Here is a 21022-nt window from a genome sequence, read left to right as displayed (position 1 = left end):
GAAACAGGAAACAGGAGGGTTCTGCAGTGGACCAAATGTGAACTGGCCAAGGCACTAAGGTGACCACAGAAGTAATAAGAAAGGGCAGAGAAAGAGGTTGGTGAACCTCATTAGACAGTGAGAGAAGGGTGGAAAGAATCAAATGGGTGAGGCGAGATTTTGCAAGAAGATACAGCTCATCGTAAAGTTCCTTTAGGCATAGAACAGTAGAGCTGTGGTCAGACAGACGCTTGGCTCCCAAGGCGGTGTGCTGTAAACAGCTCCTACTGGCAGAGCCAGTTCTTCAATCTTCAGGGATTTTATGAGCCAGTTGTTAAATACAACCTTAATTAAAAATGAAATATAAATGTACAATTAAATAAATTACATTAGAAACAAAGGTTATAAAGATTCAACACCCATCACTTCTTAATTATTTTACTACATTTTAGTACTGCCGCTGCCTTTGAGGTTATTTATTCTATCTGTACAGTAAAATACTGTATCATGGTATGCCACTAAAACATCTTTTCTCAATTCCACTTTCACTGTCATTCTGTTAGTAGCTAGAAACTGACCTTGGTGAGAGTATTTACACCAGGAAATTAGCAAAAGCTACAAACTGTGACTGGATTCAGTGTTATGTTGATTGTCTAGATCTAAGAAGGTGATGGAGAAATGTTAATAATGCAGATTACACTTAATAGTGTGTTGCATCAGTAGCCATTATCCTGGAAATATATTTTAAATCAAGGTTGAATGGCTATGAATATAAGACTTCAGCAAATATCGAAAAAGCATTCTATAACAATCGGAATTTAAAAGAAGGAATATTGTATGTTTTATTATTACTTGTAAATTGTGTGCTGCCTATCCTTTGTATCAGTAAAACTTATAATAAAATTATTAAATAATTTGTTCTCCCGTCTTCTAGTTAAAAAAGAGGCAGCCAAACCAGAAGACGGGAGAACAAATTATTAAATTGGCACATCAGTTGTTGGACATTTACCAGCACACTGCTAACCATAATCTTCTCTGATAAAGAGGTTTATTTGTATAACATGTGGTAATCATTCTCTCAACCTTAAGCGTGTCTTTTCAAAGGACAAATGACTTGTTCTCCAGTCAAAAGGGAAAACCGGACACATCCTGTACCTAGTACGCACTGAAATGGTTTTTCTCCAGGCAAACCACACTATTTCAGCATCTTACTTTTTTACTCTCACCTCCAGCAACAGTTACCAGTCTTTGAGCACCACAGTCTACCAGCCACTATGCAATGTGCTTTATTCACATTTCAATCCTCACTTACCTCTTCAGGGTAGGTCCTAGTGTTATCCCCATTTTATAGACAGAAAGACCAAGGTAGCTTTACTCTCCTAAGTTTGTGTAATTAGTAAGTAGTGAGGGAGAGATTTGAATGCAGACCTTTCTCGTTCTTTCCAGTCTCTTGATTCTGATACCTTTTCTGCCATATGGCCTCCAAAAATTTACATGGAGATAAACATTTCCTCTTCAACATAGATATTCTTGGCAATGGTTACTGATCACTTACTATGCCCCCCCCCTGAAGTGCTGGGCACCAGGAAATTCACATGAGAAGCCTATGAAGTGGCTTCTGACTCCCAGGAGTTCATCCTGTTTACCAGCTCTTTCGAGAGCCAGTGTCCCATTGTCCTCAGCAGCTCCTGCAGTTTTACAGTCAGAGGAGTCTCTTCCCAAACAAGCTGCACTCTCGTCATATCTGATTCTAGTTTGGCTTCATTTGCTCCAAGGCCGAGACATTCATTTCTTACACCTCTTCTGCTCATCTCCTAAATCTCCCTTGAAGAATTCACTTGCTGCTTCTCCCTCTCGGTGCTTTTTAAGGTAGTTGCGTGCTGATGGAGAAATCAAGCAGTAGGCACCTCCAGCCAGGAGGTCCACACAGATGGTACAATTATCTTTAGTTACAGGGCCTAAGACGAGTCTCCTATCAAAACTGCGTGCTGCTGTACATGCTCTCAGCTCCGCTACCTAAGATGTGTCCAAAATAAGAAATTTCAAGGGCTGTTGAGCATTCTCATTTCCCAAGTGGATCAGTACAAAGAGCATTTGACATTGGAGGCCTAGAATTTGAGATACAGTGGAAGAACTTTTCAACGCTGGGTGCCCCTTTCCCCCATATTCCAAGGCTGGCCTGAGTTCACGAACACCTCAAGATTCTGGTTCTTTCCCCTTAATTCCTCTTTCTCCCTGTCTTCACTTACCAAGACATTTCCCTTGCTTTCTGCTTTGAAACTAGGCCACTAATTAAGAGAGAAGTCAGAAATCATGTTGATATGTATCTGTGATGCAAAGGGAAGCAAGACGGAAACAAGGTCTGCTAAAGATAGAAAAGCAATCCTTCTGTTCACCAGTGATTGAAACATAAAGATTCTAAAACATTAACAATATAAATAAACCAAACATAAGCCAACATATGTATTGATATTCATATAAATGTTTAAGCATGCCCACATATCATATAATGGCATTTATTCTATTTTTTTTCTCAAGAGGAAAAAGAGAGGGTCATTCGTGAACAGGAGAACCCACTGTCTAAATGTCTGTGTGGGTGTGCCCTGTGTTTTGAATCATATTAGTATAGAGCTGATCCTTGTCCTTGGGTGGTCTAGAGGATGCACTTCCAAAACCGGGAAGTACATGCTGCTTTGTGCAAGGCCTAGCATCGCCAGTAGTCATTGTTTTCTTGTTCACCAACTGGCGTGTATGTGCCAGGCACAGAGTAAGTGTTTCCAGTGCGTGGTCTGATCTGTTCCCTAGCCCCAACGACACCTGAGGAGGAGGCCATCATTTCACATTCCAGGAATGGGAGGTGGAGAGCGCTCATGCTGTGTGTTCACTGTTACAGAGATGGTAATGCGGTGAGGCTAGAATTGAAATCCAAGTCATCTGACCTGGAGGCTTGGCCCTCAGCCCCAGTGAGAAGCGGGCCCAGAGACCGCACAGACCCGGGTTCAAAGCCCACCGTGCCTCCTCCTATCTTAATGTAGGGTGGGGGGGGAGGCGGGGCAGATTTACTTCTCCTTCCCGAGCCTCAGCTTCCTCCACAGCAAATAGAACCAACCTTGCAGGGTATTGTGAGGATGGGAGAGAATGTGGGGGAGGAGCTTCAAACAGGGCCTGGCCAGCGGCTGACAGTAATTAGTAACGGATTTGGGTGACTAATTCTGTTGTGAAATACTGCCCAATCTTCAACAGGTGAACAGTAGATGTAAGAAAAGAGAGAATTACTGTAAAAACCCAGTTCATCTGATGTTGATTCACTCTATTTATTCCTTTGTTCATCCATTCCACAAATATTCATTAAGCATCTACTCTGGTGTGAAACGTTTTCTTCAGTCCTTTATGTGTAACTTAAAAAATACTGCAACCTGAAAACCACACTGGGCAGGAGATAGGGTTTCTGAGGAATCTTCCGGCATTCACCAATCCAACCTCTTTTTTTTTTGCGGTACGCGGGCCTCTCACTGTTGTGGCCTCTCCCGTTGCGGAGCACAGGCTCCGGACGCGCAGGCTCAGCGGCCATGGCTCACGGGCCCAGCCGCTCCGCAGCATGTGGGATCTTCCCAGACCGGGGCACGAACCCGTGTCCCCTGCATCGGCAGGCGGACTCCCAGCCACTGCGCCACCAGGGAAGCCCACCAATCCAACCTTTTACATCACCTGTCGTATTGCAGGTACCAGGCTCAGCTTGAAGGCGGACTGGATACACTCCTAGCCATGTCGGGGTGAGTGTTCCTGGTCTAGGCTGAGAGCCAGCATGCCACATTTTCAGGGGTGTAAACAGAGAATTCTGAGTGCAGGGCAGAGGCAGGGATTCAGGGTATGGAAGACTTCACCTCTAAGACAACTTTTGAGGGTGTTGGGATGGGAGAGAGCATGCCGGCCTGGGGAACAGTGAGAAAACCAATATGGTTGAAGCATTAGGTGCAAGGTAGCTTGCGGGTGGAACATCCATTTACCCTTTGGAATACAGTCTTCCTGTTGGCATGGCAACTGCTGCAAAATAAATTCAAGGTGGTCCTTCAGATGATGCCTTGGAGACTGTCCAGGAGTCATTTAAATTGCTTGTTTGTTATGTGTAAGAATTTGCCTAACCTCCAACCTGCAGTGGCAGCTTGGCAATCTCTTGTTTATTGTGCTGATATTGTTTCTTGGGTCATTATCTTCCTTAAACCATTTTTTTGCATTTTATTCTGCCCATGTCGAAAATATGCCCAGGCATGGTGTTGATTTTCCCAGACTCCCTTGAGATCCCCTCGGCCTTGCCTCTCTTGCTCTGATGGAAATGCTGCTAGGGTGGTGTTTACAATCTTATTTCTCAGCCCCGGATCCCCGCACTGAGCTGTGGTGGATGTCACGGAGCACTCAGCCCGTTCCCTACCGCCCCACCACCCCCTGCCATGGGATTTGTGGAATGGTCTGGAATTCAGGATCCTCATAAGAGGACAGAGGTTGCTCCTTCTTGGCTGAGGAATGGCAGTCAGTGCTGACACTATAAAAGTCTGCTAGAGGGGCTTCCCTGGTGGCGCAGTGGTTGAGAGTCCGCCTGCCGATGCAGGGGACACGGGTTCGTGCCCCGGTCTGGGAAGATCCCACGTGCCGCAGAGCGGCTGGGCCCGTGAGCCATGGCTGCTGAGCCTGCGCATCCGGAGCCTGTGCTCTGCAAGGGGAGAGGCCACAACAGTGAGAGGCCCGCCTACCGCAAAAAAAAAAAAAAAAAAAAAAAAAAGTCTGCTAGATACAAAGCTGCCCTATAGACCAAAGCCACGTGTCTGCCGTCCCTGACCAATTCTAAAAGCAGAATAAAACAGAGTTCATGAAAAGCAAATAAAAGATGTAGGGTGTTTTTCCGATTGGGGTTCTAAAACCAACAAAAGTCTTCAGCTTCTTAGATCAGTGGCAGATATGCCAAAGCAAAATAAACATCTAAATCTCCTCTTCCTGCTTCTCCTAGGGTGTGTGTGTGTGCGTGTGTGTGTGTGTGTGTGTGTCTGTAAGAGAGAGAGAGACAGACACATCACAAGGACATAGGGCTGGGGAGGGTGGCATTGGAAGGAGCTGGTGTGGCTTCACCTTGTGCTGGGAGTGTTGATCAGTGCACCTTTCTAGGAGAAACTGAATATAAGATCCTTAGGCACAGAAAGAACCTCTCATAGGTGGACTCCTTGGGGATTCAGTTCACACTCTTCCCACTTTCTTTCTCACTGTCTCTTTTGAAATTCAGGGGGAAGCATTTCCCTAGCTCTCAGATAATAAAGAGAGAGAACTAAGGGGCTTAAAGGTCAAGATTTGTAAAACTGAGCAAACTGGTCTCACAAGGTTTGGATCTGGAGTGATGGGTCTGCATCAGGCTTGGTGACAATGATGGGAGAGGGGTCAAGCAGGCAGTACGCACCACAGACACTTCTTTAGCCTTTATTTCCAGGCACTGTTCTGAGAGCTCTGCATGCATTAGTTGTCTTAGTCTCTCAACGATTCTTACGAGGTAATAACGTTATCGTTAGTGTTGTTTGTATGTCCTTTTTGCAGATGGGGAGACTGATGTCTGATAGATAATGTGCCCAAGGCCTCACAGATATAAGCATGAGTGCCAGGGATTTGAATCTCTGCATCCAGCTATAGACCAGTGGTTTTCAAACTGGAGGCACTTTGCCTCCCATGGGACATTTGGCCATGTCTGGAAATCATATCTTGGTGGGGGACTGTTACTGGCATCTAGTGGATGGAAGTGAGGGATGCTGCTAAACACCCTGCCACCCCCCAACAAAAATTTACCAACCCCCAATGTCCCGAGGGCTGAGGCTAAGGACCCCTGCTCTGGATATGTCGCATCTTACAGTTTTAGTACTGAGCAAGATGATGGAGGCTGAGGACCAAATATAAAGCTTGAGATCAGATGCTCAAGCTGTGAGTAGTCTGAATCAGCACTGGCCAGCCCAGACACCCCACTTCCGAGTTCTCTGGTACAGGAAGCAAGGTCCTCCTGAATGACCTTCTGCTTGGCTTCTGGCTGAGTTTGGCAGGGAGCTGCTGGCTTTTTGCCTGAGTCATCACAGGAGACCTGGCTTTGGAATCTCAAGACCACATAGTAGGGAATGAGAAGAAAGCGCTCATGGCAGTTATTTTCCATTCCTCACCTGCCCCCCTGGAGTCTTCCATCTGAGAATTTGTCTAAGTGGGGTCATTGGGAAATATAGTCTGTGATTTTACAGGAAACATCTGCAGGAGAATGGTGACCTATGAAATCCTTTGCTGGGGGATTTTTAAAGAGCATCATCATTGCAGTTTGGTTTCAGCCTTCTGGGAATCAAGCTTCCTCCCTGGGTTCCCCAAGGGTTTGCTTCCCTTGACCCAGAAAGGGTTAGTTTTAAGATTACCGTCAGGTTTGCTACGTTCAATCTGAATTTCCCATGTACTTTTGGTGAAGTGTGGTTCTTGAACCAGTGGTCATGGCATCACCTGGGAGCTTGCTAGAAAAGCATCACTTTGGGCCATGCCCCAGATCTACTGAATTAGAATGTATAGTGTAACAAGGCCCCAGGTTACTCATATACACTGGTCTGTAGAATTTTGATTTTCACTCTGAAAATTGATCTAAGAATTGTGGGTCCAAATAAATGGGAACTCTCCTCTCTAAGCCTTGGATTGCACAATTATAGAATGTTTGTCAGAGGGCCTCCAGAGCCCTGCTGCAGCTCAAAAATGCTATGATATCCCAGATTCATGCAATCATGCAGTTGTTTCCAAACAATCCCACCAACGAATCAATGCAGAAATGTTTGAGCTACTTCACCAGTTACATTTCATATACTTTCAGTTGACCTCCGGGCTCTTTGCAGGAACCCCTCCCCCCGAGAAGGAATATTTCCTATTAACAGCCGCTCTTTTTGGTTGTGACAGGTGATCACTTATTTGATCTGACTTCTTCCATCACTCAGCAGTTTCTTAGTCCAGTTGCCATGTCGCTAAAGGGATGTGAGTCAATCTACTTCCCAGTCCTCTGTCAGTGCAGCCCCCTCCCGTGGGACTGACATTATTTCAACGTGCTCTTAAAAGTGATCCCAACTTTTTAGGTTAAGGTCTAGTTTTAAAAACCTCATTCTAGGGTTCCTAAGCCCATGTATCTACCCATCCATCTGAACGTGTGCACACGTTTCCCAGCTCCTGTCGTGTTGGGCTTGCTCTCTTCCCTCTCGATTAAGCCGCAAGGCTGTACGCTCTGTCCCTATCAGCCGAACAGACGACTTTGTCAGAGATCTTAACCAAGATGGCTGCTGCCCTGGTGAGATGTGGGGTGTTCAGTGGAGACGGGGTCACAAAAGCAGTGTCTGCAGGGACCATAAAAGTGAAGGGGCAGTGCCTGTTACCACAGTGCCTGGGGAGACTCTGATAACCTGTGGGCCAGGTGGAGAGGTGACGTGTGACACGTGTACAGACCCAGCTGGTTGTTTCCAGGCAGAAGAGCATCAGGGCCTTTATATGATCTGATATGTTTTTTTCAAGAGATGATACAAATTTACCTTCTGACATCTTCATATTTTTAAATATTGGTTATAATTCAGTCTCTTTTTTTTTCTAAAAACACTGGGTGGACAGAGAGAAGTAAACACATCTACAGATTTTTTTTTATTATTTTTATTGGAGTATGGTTGCTTTACAGTGTTGTGTTAGCCTCCACTGCACAACACAGTGAATCAGCCATACACACAGATATCCCCTCCTTTTTGGATTTCCCTCCCACCACAGTGCATTAGGTAGAGTTCCTTGTGATATACAGTATGTTCCCATCAGTTGTCTATGTTATACAGAGTATCAATAATGTATATGTGTCAATCCCAGTCTCCTAGTTCCTCCCACCCCACCCCTTTCCCCCTTGGTATCTATGGAGTTGTTCTCTACATCTGTGTGTCTATTTCTTTTTTGCGCATAAGGTCATCGATACCATTTTTCTAGATTCCACATATATGTGTTATTATACGATACTTGCTTTTCTCTGACTTACTTCACTCTGTATGACACTCTCTAGGTCCATCCATGTCTCTACAAATGACCCAATTTCATTTCTTTTTATGGCTGAGTAATATTTCATTGTATATATGTACCACATCTGCTTCATCTACTCCTCTATTACACATCTGCAGATTTGAGTCAGACCTCAGGCTCCCAGTTGTAACCCTCTGGTGGAGATGAGTCACTTTTTAAATCTTCAAACTAATCCTGTGAAGAATGGCACACTACGATCACCCCCATTTTATAGGTGAGAAAATTGAGGCACACGGAGGTGAGGAAACTTGCCCAAGGCTATACAGCTAGTAAGTGTTGAGAGCCAGAATTTGGTGCTGGTGAGCTGGGTCATGGGGTTGTAAAGCTCACAGCCCAGCCAGGGTCAGATACAAGGTCAGCACTTGGAAATGGAGCAGGGAGGAGACTGACCTTCATTTGGTATGCAAATCCCAGAGCTGTGCTCTTACCACCCTTTACTTCCGGAGCCCAACTAGGAACAGCTCGGAGTATGATAGCCCGAAGCGCTGGCAATAAATTACATGGACTTCTCTCCTTCCTCCCCTCCCCAGTACTGGTTCTGGAAACCATTTGACAAGAATTACCGAACCAAAGAGAAGGGACCCTCAGATAGGCAGAAATTCTTGAACGTTCCCCTGAGAAATGGCAGTGCTTTGCCCGTGAGCTCACCGTGCATATTTGCTGCTCTCTGGATGGGTCCCAGTTGGGTCAACTTCTGTTCCTCGCTGTTGGAATGTATCCTGGAAGCTCAGAGGTGTCATTTCTCCAAATGCCACATTCCTGCTGAGCCCGTGGGATGAATTGTGCAATTTCAGGTGAACACATCTTTAAACCTTAGCAAGGGTTGTAGTTTCTCCCCTCCTGCTTTACTGCAGGCCCCGCTTGGAAGACTGAGGGCCTGTGGGGCTGCCGGGCCCGGGAGTACGGCAGGTGAGGTGCTGGGTGGAGGGCAAGGAGGGCAGGAAGACGTCTGTGGAGCAGCACTGGCGGCCCAGGCAGATGCCGGGCCCCCACTTTGAGAATTGGGGTCATTAATTTTCTGGAGTGTTCATCCATTCATACATTCACTTGTAATAAATCTTTTCGGAGTATCTGCTGTGAGCCAGATACTGCTGAGTCTGGGGAATCTTAACTATTTGGAAGGCAAGTCCACCTTATTATGAGCATGTGCCTTGGGAGGGAGTGTTGGCTCAGTCAAAGAGGCCAGGGACGCCATCTTGGAAGAACATGGGACCGGACAGCGATAGGAAGGTCAGAAGTGGTTAATATGATAAACAGAAGAGGGGAGAGTCTGAGGCAGAGGGAACAGCCTGTAGAAAGTCTCTGGGGCAGGTGGGAGGGCCCCTGAGTGTATGACGAGCCCACGGAAGGCCCAGCTGCTCCCTGCCCCGTTCCTGAGCGCTGACTGAATGCCAGCCCCGGGCGGCAAGCTTTGCAAATGTGTCAATGGCAATTTAGAAGGGACTTGTCTCTGCTTGTTTAACGGAGTCTCTTTGTTCTGCACAGACCCACTGACCTCCAGAGGTTGGGAACTGAAGGGCTTGAGAGTCAGTACTTTGCAGAGGTCCCACACTTTTTGCAAATGGGGACATGGAGGTATGGGGAGAAGGAGTTTAGCCAGGGAGACATGGTCATTGGCCTAGATTTAAAGTCTATCTCTTCCTTCTCTCTCCCTCCCTTCCTAGCAGTTTGGTTCTCTTTACATTTCAGACACTGTGCCAGGTGCTTTCCTGCATCATCTCTATTAATTCCTGCCAGTCACCTGTGAGGCGGGTTATATTTTTGAGTGCTCTTTTACGGGTAAGGAAACTGAGGCTCAGAGAGGCTAAATGACTTGCCCAAAGTCTCCCAACCGGTAAGCTGTCAAACCACGTCCTCTCTCCCCCTTGAGGCTCTACAGCCTTGATGGCGGGTGGCAGGTTCTCACTCGCACAGAGAATCCTGAGGAAGAACAGGCCCCCCTCCTCACGCGAACGAAGTCAGTGGTCAGTCAGCCTGGGCACAGCAGTGCCGAGCCCAGGGTGTGGCATGTCCTGCCCAAGGGCGTCAGCCAGCTGTGGGCAGACCAGCCCAGGTCCTCACACACCGGGCTCTTCTTGCAGCATCTGCTGGGGGTGCCACACGTGCTCACTGAAGGCCTCCTGGGAACCCATGGAGCAGGGAGCACAGCATGGGTTTGAGGCTGGGGCTTTGTATCAGATCAGATCCCAGCTGGGCCCCTTAGAAGCAGCATCTTGGCACAAGTTTCATAATCTCTCTGCTTCTTACTTTCTTTGTCTCTAAAATGGGTATCATAACAGAACTTAGTTTGTAGGTTCCAGTGAGGATTTAAATAAGGTGATCTGTACAAAACAGCACACAGAGTACCTACCACTGAGGAGTGCCTTCACAAATGGTAGTTTCTTCTAATAGTATCATCTTCATCATTATCAATCATCATCATCACAGACCACATGGGAATAGGCCTTTGACACCCCCTTAGGAAATCGCCACAGGCAAGCAGTGGAGGGCTGGAGTGGCCCCCCTGTGATGCTGGAGAGCTGTCGTGACGGTAGACCCTTGCTACAGCAGAGTGGCACTCAGCTTAAGCTCCTGAGGTGCGCTTTATACCAGAACAATGAACCAAAGGCGAAGAATAAACACAGAAGGGAATGGGCACTTCCAGGATTTCCCCAAAGAGAGCTCACTTGCTTATTTTTTGTCTCCACCACCAAAAGGGAAGCTTTATGAGAAAAGGAACTTTGTCTTATGTCCTTCTTTATCCTTTTCTGCTAGAACAGTTTCTGAGTCATTGTAGTTACTTAATATTTCCTGACTGAATGAGTGAGTGAATGAATGAATGAATGAAGTCCTCTCTGGCCTGGTTCAAAGGTCATTTTGCTAGAGGATCAGGAGATGGAAATGATCAATTACCCAAGAACAGCCTGAGCTTCAAATCTGCAAACTGAAATACTCAAATAATAATACTACTTAATAAGCAAATACTTAAATAAATACTTAACACATAAATAATACTTAATAAATTATTAATAAAAGTAATTAATAATACTTAGTAATCATTGCAATTTATGGCAAGCTATGCCCATGTACAGATGATGTGCTAAGTGCTTAATGTGAATTATCTCACAATACTCAACACCTGTGATGAGGTAGGCATTATTGTCATCCCCATTTTACAGGGAAAATGAGGTTCAGAGAGCTTAAGCAGCCCATTCAAGATCATATGGCTGAGAAACAGTAGATCCTGGGTTGTTTCCTGGCTCTGATTGCAGAGCTTGTACTTTTAAGTACTGCCCTCTCCAACATTTCCCATTCCCAGATGAAGATCAAAGAAAACCTTCAATTCAGCCTCACTCTTTTTAGGGCCCAAGGATGCATTTTGGGAACGATAGACCATGTGATGTTGAGAGTCCATGTTCACTTTTTGGTCCTCTAGCCTGTATATCTCCTCCAGCCTGCAGCAACCACATGCTCTCTTTGTAGAGCCATGTGCACCACTGTGTGCCTCTAACTCCCTGCCCCAGCTCATGTATCAAAATGTGTCTGTTCAGTGCCTCATTTCTTCCAAGTTTCTCTGTGCCCTAGTTCTCTTAGCTAATTTGAGCCAAGATATTAAAGTGCTTCTTTTCAGACAATTCCTCCAATCTCTAGTGCATATCACCAGAAGGGATTGGAGAACCAAGGACAAGAGCTCCCAGCCTCCCACCTCTGCCTCATACACAAGGGCTCAGCTTCAAACTCATCTCAGTCCTTCCATTTGGCTTCTGCATTTAAGCAAAGGATTTTAAGGAGCAAAAAAGTAAATAGATAACTTTAAATACTATTGTCTTAATGGAATCCTTAATTCAATCATTTGGAATTATTTTGGGATGGCTTTGCTGTGTTTGGCACTATTCTCAACATCAGAGGTTAGCAGAGGCAAAGTCCCCAGCCTTGTGGTACTTAAGGTGTGGTGGAGAGATGGGAATTAAACTAACAAACAATTTAATATAGAAGTAAATGAGAACGGTAACAGTGAGTGTTAAACAGAGGATTAAAAGCCCATGTCTTCCCATGGTGTAGCTGAAAAAAATATGTCTTAGAGACTGGTTCAAGATGGCAGAGTAGAAGGACATACACTCACTCCCTCTTGCGAGAGCATGGGAATCACAGCTAACTGCTAAACAGTCATCGACAGGAAGACACTGGAACTCACCAAAAAAGATACCCCACATCCATAGACAAACGAGAAGCTGCAATGAGATGGTAAGAGGGGCTCAATCACAATAAAATAAAATCCCATAACTGCTGGGTGGGTGACTCACAAACTGGAGAACACTTATACCACAGAAGTCCACCCACTGGAGTGAAAGTTCTGAACCCCATGTCAGGCTTCCCAACCTGGGGGTCTGGCAACGTGAGGAGGAATTCCCAGAGAAACAGACTTCAAAGGCTAGTGGGATTTGATTGCAGGACTTCGACAGGATTGGGGAAACAGACTCCACTAGTGGAGGACACACATAAAGTAGTGTGCACATCAGGACCCAGGGGGAAGGAGCAGTGACCCCAAAGGAGGTCACTTTAGATTGAGTGGTCAGGAAAACCTTCTCAGAAAAGGCAACATGTAAGCTGATATATGAATGACAAGAAGCAGCCTCCCTATGAAGATCTGGGGGAAGAACTTTTCAGGTGGCAGAAACAGCCAGTGCAAAGGCCCTGAGGCAGAAATAAACTTGGCTTTTCCAAGAAATAGGAGAAAGAGCAGTATAGTTGGAATATCACACAAAAAGTAGAGACATAGAGGAGGTGATGTTGGAGGTATAGGAAGGAAACAGATTACATGAAGTTTCATAAAGCTGGAGTGAGGAGTTTGGATTTTATTCTAAGTGTGAGGGAGATCCCATGCAGGTTTTATAGAAGAGGTTGGTGTGTCCACTTTGCATTTTTAAAAGATTACTGGCTACTGTATAGAGGTTAGACTGAGAAAGGCAAGAGTTTGAGCAGGGAGGCTAGTAGGATGGTATTACAGGATCCTTGTGGAGCTTGTTTTCTGACTTGAACTAAAGTGGTAGTTGAGAAGAGAAAAGTAAATGGATTTGGAATAGGTCATGGAATAAAGTCAATGGGAATTGTTTCTGGATTAGATATGGTGTTGAGGGGAAAGCAAGGGAAGATTTGGCTTGAACCACTGGAAAGATAATGGTGCTGCTCACTGAGATGGAGAAGGAGCAAGATGGGAAGGAAATCAAGAGGTCTACTCTTCATCATACTGAATTTGATATGTCTCTGGGATTCCAAGTCTGGGGTTAAGAGATGAATCTGGGTCGCAGATATAGATTTGGGACCCATTGACATGTAGGTAACTAAACTATGGGACTTGGTGAGATTGCATGGAGAGAAAGTGTAGATAGAGAGATAAAGGGACCCAAAACAGGACCCTGAGGTACCAACAGGGAGAGGCCAGAACGATAAGGAACCAGAGAGGGAAACTGAGGCAGAATGGCAAATACAGTAAGAAGGAAACAAGGAGTGTGAAATCGCAGAAGCCAAGACACTTTCTCTAAAGAGGGAGTCATCAACCATATCAAAATAAGTTTTCTTGCCAGGTAGCAAGAAAAAATTGCATTTTTGTTGGGGAGTTAGTGTCTTAGTTCCAGGCCAATAGGTTTCTCCTCAACTGCCATTTCGTATAATTTGTAGTGGCTCCCTAGAGTTCTGTGATAAGAAGTATTCTGGTGCCTTACTTAGCTTGGCAGGAAAGCCTGCTATGATCAGTTGGTGATACCTGTGTGAGAAGTTGGGGCAAGAGTTCTGTGTATGTTGTGACCCTGCCCAATCCAAAGGAAAGACATGAGTTATGACAGTCTTGGGGACTTTTGTAAGTCACAGGAGGTAAATTGCGGCTAGGGCAACCCATCAAATCACATGCCAAAAGTCAAATCCACCTTTATGTAAGAATAGTCCTTCAGTGGAAACAGGACCGTCTCTGAAAGACGGACATGCAGAGAGACAGAGACAAGAAGTGGGGACTATAATTTAACCACCAGTGAGGCATCAGGGCTTTGGAGTCTGACATCTAGGCTCAACTCTCAGCTCTGCCGCTTGCTATGATGATGTGGGCAAGGTCACCTAAACTTCCTGAGCCTTATTTTCACATCAGTGGTATTAATAGAGTTGTGAGGCTAGAGCAGTATATAAGCCCAAGTCCCCGGGGGACTCTAAAGCAAGATCTGTTTGTTGAGGGGCCAGGGTGACATCTTTCATTTGGGTTTTCTATGACAGAGTGAGAAGCCACAGTACCCTCCATATAGAGAGTCTTAGACATGACAAGTTCTCAGTAAATGATCAGACTTGGGTTGCAATGTCATTGATTTCGTGCTATCGTGACATATGTTATCAGATTTTGTTAGATAGCAATCTCTTATTAAAGGTATAACAACAAAGTGTGTGACAACGATTTTTCCGTACTCCTGGGGTTTTAGGCGGGCACCGTGTTGACACTAGTGGATCACTACCAGCTGTTGGATCTCTGTTGCTCAGATCAGGGTAATGGGTAGAGAGGCTGAGGTGAAGAAGCTTAAAGAAGGGGAGGCGTATTTCTCTGCATGAGGCAGCATGTGGAGCAGTACATTGTGGGGGGTGGGGGGTGGAAAGTACCTAGAAAGCTGGAGAAGGGGGTTGAAGAGAAGGGGAAAGTGAGAGGTGTGGTCAGCATGGGCTGAACTGCTTGAAGACAGGAGAGATCATTGAACAGCTACCAGGAAGGAAGAGATGCTGGGAAAAGAGATGTCTAAGAAGCTGTTTTAGGAGGATCTTGCAGGGTGTGTGGTAGGGTTATTCGGCACAAATGTACATTGCTTTTCAACACTTTCTGGAATTGTGTTTTGTGTGTGCGTGCGTGTGTGTGTTAATAACTTTGTACTGAGCCTGGCCTCAAAGCGGCCCAGTTTTATCTAGGTTTCATTGGTGATAGGGTGCCTTCATACTCACCTTCTGCTTTGACCTTCATATCACATACCTGTGGTAAAATTCATGAGGTTTTAGTTTTAAATTGTTTCCCATCCAAACAAGGGGAGAGGAAGTCTTGCGCTGTGTCCTTGAGCTCTTGCTTGGCAAGCTGTACGCTAAACTCAGGTTTCCTGACTCGCAGACCAGTCGCTTGTCTCTGCCCTCCTTCCGTCCTCCCCTTTTTTCTCTCCCTCTCTTTCCCTTTCTCCCTCTCCTCCTCCCCTCTCCTCTCCCTTTTCTCGCTCTCCTTGTGTTAATATTAGAAGTGAACCACAAGCAAGAGACACTCCCTAACCTGCCTCCAAGCTTTTACTTGAAAGTTTTTAGTCCTGAAGAGTCCAAAGCAGTGTCTTCTGGGAAACAAGAAGACATATGTTTGGTGCTTAAAAATGTGACAACCCCAGAGGACTGGCATCCTCAGTTTCCTGTGGAAAGGCTCATGAATACCAGGCAGCCCTAATGGCGGCTGTGCATCTCGGCACTTTGCCTCTGGCAGGAAGAGGATCCAGACCACGTAGGGGTTTGAGAACTCACCTGGGCCAAGCAGGGTTTGAATAACCCAGAGACACGGAGGCCATCTTACCGGGTCCTGTGCTGCCGCTTTACTTTGGATCATGACACCCAGGCCTGGGAGAGTGGCCTGCGCTGTCCCCAGGGCCACACATGCCTGCTCTCTTCCCCTCTCCTTGAGCTTCTGGAAGAGCCCAGTGGTGTGTAGTTTGGCTAAGAAAAATCCTGTTGCCTTCCAAGCGGATGCTTTGTTGTTTCTGTTACACAAACATCTGAAAACTCAGCATTTCCCACTCAGCATTGAGCCCAAATTGACTGCTGTCTCCATGTAATAAAGCAGCATGTTTTGCTCCCCTCTTCTAATCGGAAGACAGAAAGTCTCAACAGACAGAGAGAATGTGTTTATTGATCAAGCTTCGTCCCGGAAACCGGACTGCACCGCAGGGACTGAGCAGAGAGCGAGCGAGCGAGCGAGCAGGCTGATTTTAAATACTCTGCAAATGCTCCTTAGCTGTATTAATGAGCAGAGGGCTGTGAGGTACATTAGGCCCTCACGTGAATGGAATGCGCAAAGGCAGAGTGTAGCGTTTCATAATGACCTGAAAACTCCCTGGTACGTGGAAGGGGAAAGAGCTACCCATTTCCTGAGCGGCCCATCCTCTCTTGCTGATTGCGAAATGCACTGGTTCCCCAAATGCAGAGTTAATAAAACTCTCATGAATGCAGAAATAAGCCTTGTATGCTTGCAGGGGAAACAGGAATTCTTCAATGCGATCTCGAAAGGCACTGCAGAGGGATAGAATCTGGGGCAGCACATCTGGGAAGAAGCCAAGAGGAGATTCGCCCCTGGCCCTTGACGTGAAGCCTGGAAGCAGGAAGGATAAGTCTTTTCCTTATCCTGTCCTGCTCCCTTGCTGTCCTGCTCCCTTGCTGTCCTGCTCCTACCTGCTCACTGTAGCAAAGTAGGCCGGCGATTGGCTCGGCCTGGCCTCCGGGCTCCTCTGTGGCCCCTTGGCCATTTCCCCGCCCAGAATGAGCTTGCAGAGGCTCAGGAGTGGGCTGCTGACAGACACAGGGGGCTGAGCCTTTGGTAGAGCTCACCACTGTTCCCGTCCAGCAGTCTGTGGAAAGCAGAGGCTGGCTCCTGGCCTGGTGGGGGGCCTGCCGACTCCTCTCGCCTGTAACAGCTGCCTTTTTTTTTTTTTTTTTTTTTTTTGCGTTACGCGGGCCTCTCACTGTTGTGGCCTCTCCCATTGCAGAGCACAGGCTCCGGACGCGCAGGCCCAGCGGTCATGGCTCACGGGCCCAGCCGCTCCGCGGCATGTGGGATCTTCCCGGACTGGGGCACGAACCCGTGTCCTCTGCATCGGCAGGCGGACTCTCAACCACTGCGCCACCAGGGAAGCCCAACAGCTGCCTTTTTATTCACCGTGCCCGGTGCCATCAAGTTGCCATCCTCACAGACAAACCTCTGGGGTCGCTTCTCCAGCTGCAGAACAACTGCTGCAAGATCTGAGCCTTGCTCCCATCGTGAACATGAGCAGCCTTGGCTGACCCTGAACTTGTCACGTGAATGGTCAGCCATTGTCAAGGAGTGTCTGTCTCCTTCTGAAGCTGTCCCTGGTTCCTGAAAACAGTGCGAGAGCCAAGAATCTAAGGGAATTTGGGGGAGAGAAGGAGGGAGAGGGGAGGGGGGAAGAAAGAATAATCAGCCTGAGGCTTGAATCTGGGGGATGTAGCTTCCAATCCCAGTTCTACTGCTTGCTGCCAGCAAGTTCCCCTGACTTTCCTTAGCCCCATATCCTCAGCCATAGAATGGGGATGATACTGATTCATGACATCGGAGGAAAGGTGGATTGGGACAGCACGGAAAGCGTGGACCCTGACATGGACCACATATTAAAATCCGTTCCTTCCATCCACCCCTCACCACAAATTTTTGATCACTTACTAGGCATTCTATAAGTATCTGAAAGCTGAAAGAAAAGTGATTTGAACAAATCAGTGAATGTGTAATTTAAAGACACTGAGAAATCAGGCTAAATATTATAATGGGTTAAGCCCTGAACCAAAACTCAGAAGCTCTTGTTTTGAGTTCTAGCTCTGAGATTTAGCTGAGGGAAAGTGTAGAAGAAATTTGATTATGAAAATATTTATCTAGCTTTTTTTTTCTTGTATTTTTTCTCATGATATTTTTATTGTGGCCAAATGTATATAAAGTAGCATTTACCATTTTATTTTATTTTTTCAGCAAAACCAATTGTGATACTTTATTATAAATGAAAAATTCTTTGAATTTTTTAGTCATTGAAAACTTTTGTTTTGCCTTCCAGTGCATTTACCATTTTAATCATTTTAAGTGTATAATTTAGTGGCATAAAGTATATTCAGAGTGTTGTACAACCATCATCACTATCTCCTTCTAAAACTTTTTTATCACCCCAAATAGGGATGCTGTATCCATTAAGCAACAACTCCCCATTTCCCTCAGGCCCTGGTAACCTCTAATCTATTTTCTGTCTCTTTATCTACCTATTCTAGACATTTCATATATGTGGAATCGTATAATATTTGTCCTCTGTGTCTGGCTTATTTCACTTAGCATAATGTTTTCAAGGTTCATCCATGTAGTAGCATGATTCAGAACTTCATTCCTTTTATGGCCGAATAATATTCCATTGTGTGTATAGACCACATTTTGTTTATCCATTCATCTGTTTAGGGTACTTTCCATTTTGACTGTTATGAATCATGCTGCATTGAACACTGGTTTACAGGTATCTGTATCCCTGCTTTCAGTTTTTTTGGATATATACGTAGGAATGGAATTCCTGGGTCTTTTGGTAATTCTACGAGTCAACTCAAAGGAGAATTCTCCCCTCTTCACTCTGGTGAGAGGCAGTGGGCTTAGGATCCTCTGGGAAATGTCTGAGGGAGAACAGCAGATACTCAAAGACTGGAAGGGAGGGACGTGGAGAGGCCCTGTCCCTGCTGGTCTCCTGCATCCCCAATCTTAATTCTTTGTACCTAGAAAGAAAATGCTCCGACTTGGGAGGAGAAGAAAAATGAGTAAGAATTTTTTTTTTTAATCCCGTTGATTAGCCTTAAGGTGAAGCAGCCTTACTGGCAGAGCAGAAGCCCTTCGGGTGTGGTCCGTTCAGCAAGCAGGAGAAGCATGAGGCTGAGTCTTCCGGGTCCCAGATGACCATGGCAGCCCTGGGTAGAGGGAGTGGCAGAGTACCTACTCTCACAGGCAGCAGAGAAAACCCCTCTGATTTGGCACCTTTGCAGCCAGGCAGGGGTTTGGTGGTGCAAAGAGGAGGATACGCCCTCTTACCGTGACGCTGCATAGCACCAGGCCAAGGGCAGCTAGACATCCGAAGTCCTAGAGGCAAAGTCAAGAATTTCTCCACCAAGTGCTAAAAAGGAGGTTCAGCTTAGCATGGACCTAGGCTGCTGCTTTGAGGTATCTGTAGGTGGAGGAACCTTCCTGCCAGAAAAGGCCAGAGGCCACTTGCAGTAGAAAATTGTATTTGGTATCTGCAGAAACAATAGAAGAAATTTGAGCATTGGCCTGAGAGCCCATTTGGTGAGCTCTTGGTACCGGGAAAAAAAAAAAAAAAAAAAAAGAGAGAGAGAGAGAAAGATGAAAAATGGTAATGGAAGAGAAGCATTGGATCCCAGTCAGTCCCCTGGCTTAAGGGATGCTGTCTCTTTGCCCAAATGTGACTCCAGGCTGTACGACAGGCTCTGAGTGCCAGCAAGCAGGAGCAGTATGCTGTGTTTTTTTTTTTTTTTACCCCTCTACCTTGCCAGATGTCCATGAAGGAAGCTCTCCCCTAACCCGTAAACAACCAAGACTAATAGAATAACTCTGGCAAATGTTGTTGGCAGAAATCTCCGCCATCTCAAGTGTCAGGCCGTAAGGAGGGACCCAGTTCCCTTGTTACACAAGCAGTGTTGGCAGGCCACAGAGAGGGAAAAAAGCCATGGCAAAAATGTGTACTTTTGGGGGGAAAAATCTCCAGTTGAGCCATATTGTTTTTATTGTCTCTGGAAAAATCTTTCTATTCTGTGTTTCCAACTGGAAGACATTTGAGACGCTGTTCTTTCTACCAGAAAAACAGGGATAATCAGATCTGCTTCCTGCACGAAGGAAAACATGCTGAGAGCCAGGGAAAGGAAAGGTCGCTCTGCTCAGACCTGATCTTCCCCCAGCATTGCTGTCTGTTCGGAGCAGAGTGTAGGCCGAGCATGTAAAGACGTCCAGGTCATTCTTTCTCCAGGCATGGCGTCAACAGCATGTCCTCCCAGCCCTGGTGGAAGCAGTGTTCACTTAATAAAGTTGGTGTGTCCCCTGCCCTGTGAAGAGCACAAGTCCCTATAGCTGGCATCTAAAATTAGCCATGGGGCAGCACAGGACTGTGGGTAGTGGCCCAGGCTCCAGAGATGGACTGCCTGGGGTTGACTGGCTCCACTACTCCCTCGCAGTGGGACTTGGGGCAAGTGACTCAACTCGCTGTGCCTTGATTTCCTTCTGCCATGACAGTGTAGCCAAGTAGTTAATAGTGAAGGCTCAGAGCTAGGGTGCCTGGGTTTGAATCCTCCATTTACTGGCTGTGCAACCATGGGCAAAATTTACTTCCTTGCTCTGGGTGACATTTTCTCATCTGTAGGAAAGGGATTGTGATAAGGTGGCTGGGAGCCTCGGTTGAGCTAATACGGGCGAGTGCCGAGAATGGTCTACAGCAGAGACTGAGGGGCCAGGGCTCAAGTCCTCCCGGCCTTGTCTGGCCCTCTGTCTCCCTGCACTCTGGCTACTCCTGTCTCCTTCCAGCCTTGGAACAGGCTGGGGTTTCTCCTGCCTAAGGACCTTTCCCCAGGCTGTCCCCTCTGTCTGCAGCACCTGTCCACTGATTTGCAGCTTCACTTTTGCCTTCAGCTCTCAGCTCCCACATCACCAGGAAGGTTTTCCATGAACCCCTGGACAAGATCAGGAGCACTGCCCGCCCCCTCATTTCATGCATTTCCCTGTATACTGTTTATCACAGTTTTAATTGTTTAATTTGTCAATGGATCGGCCCAGCGTCAATGTTAGAATGTAAACTTGCTTCTTCACCTTTACATCTCAGCATCTAGTACATAGCACGTGCCGGGCATTTGTGGAATGACCATGTGAGTGAGTGAGTGAATGAATGGAGAAATGTAGCCTTCCCTTGAGCTGGCCTCCCACCTTCCTGTCTAAGAATGAGAATTAGGTTGTCATGGAGCTAAGTGTAAACCCACTCTGATTGTTTGCAAAGACAAGTGCTAACGATGGAGTTGCTTTGGCCTCAGGAACCAGGCACCAGTGACACTCTGAGACACACTGGTATACTCAGGTGCTCGTGAACCTGCAGGGGACATACGGATGGTCTGGGATTCGAGGGGGCAGTGGGCTGGAGTGACTGAGAGTGCGGGCTCCTCAGTCACACTG

General features: G+C 46.4%; 1 long non-coding RNA gene across 1 annotated transcript in view; it reads left to right on the top strand.

The window, feature by feature from the left end:
- LOC308623526 overlaps positions 1–21022 on the top strand; it is a 348033-nt gene that overhangs the window by 167069 nt on the left and 159942 nt on the right. The gene's annotated exons all lie outside the window — the stretch shown is intronic.

This window comes from Mesoplodon bidens (genome assembly GCF_964165515.1).
Source record: "Mesoplodon bidens genome assembly, chromosome: 10".
Lineage (NCBI taxonomy): Eukaryota > Metazoa > Chordata > Mammalia > Artiodactyla > Ziphiidae > Mesoplodon > Mesoplodon bidens.
This window is presented reverse-complemented; position numbering and strand designations above follow the sequence as displayed.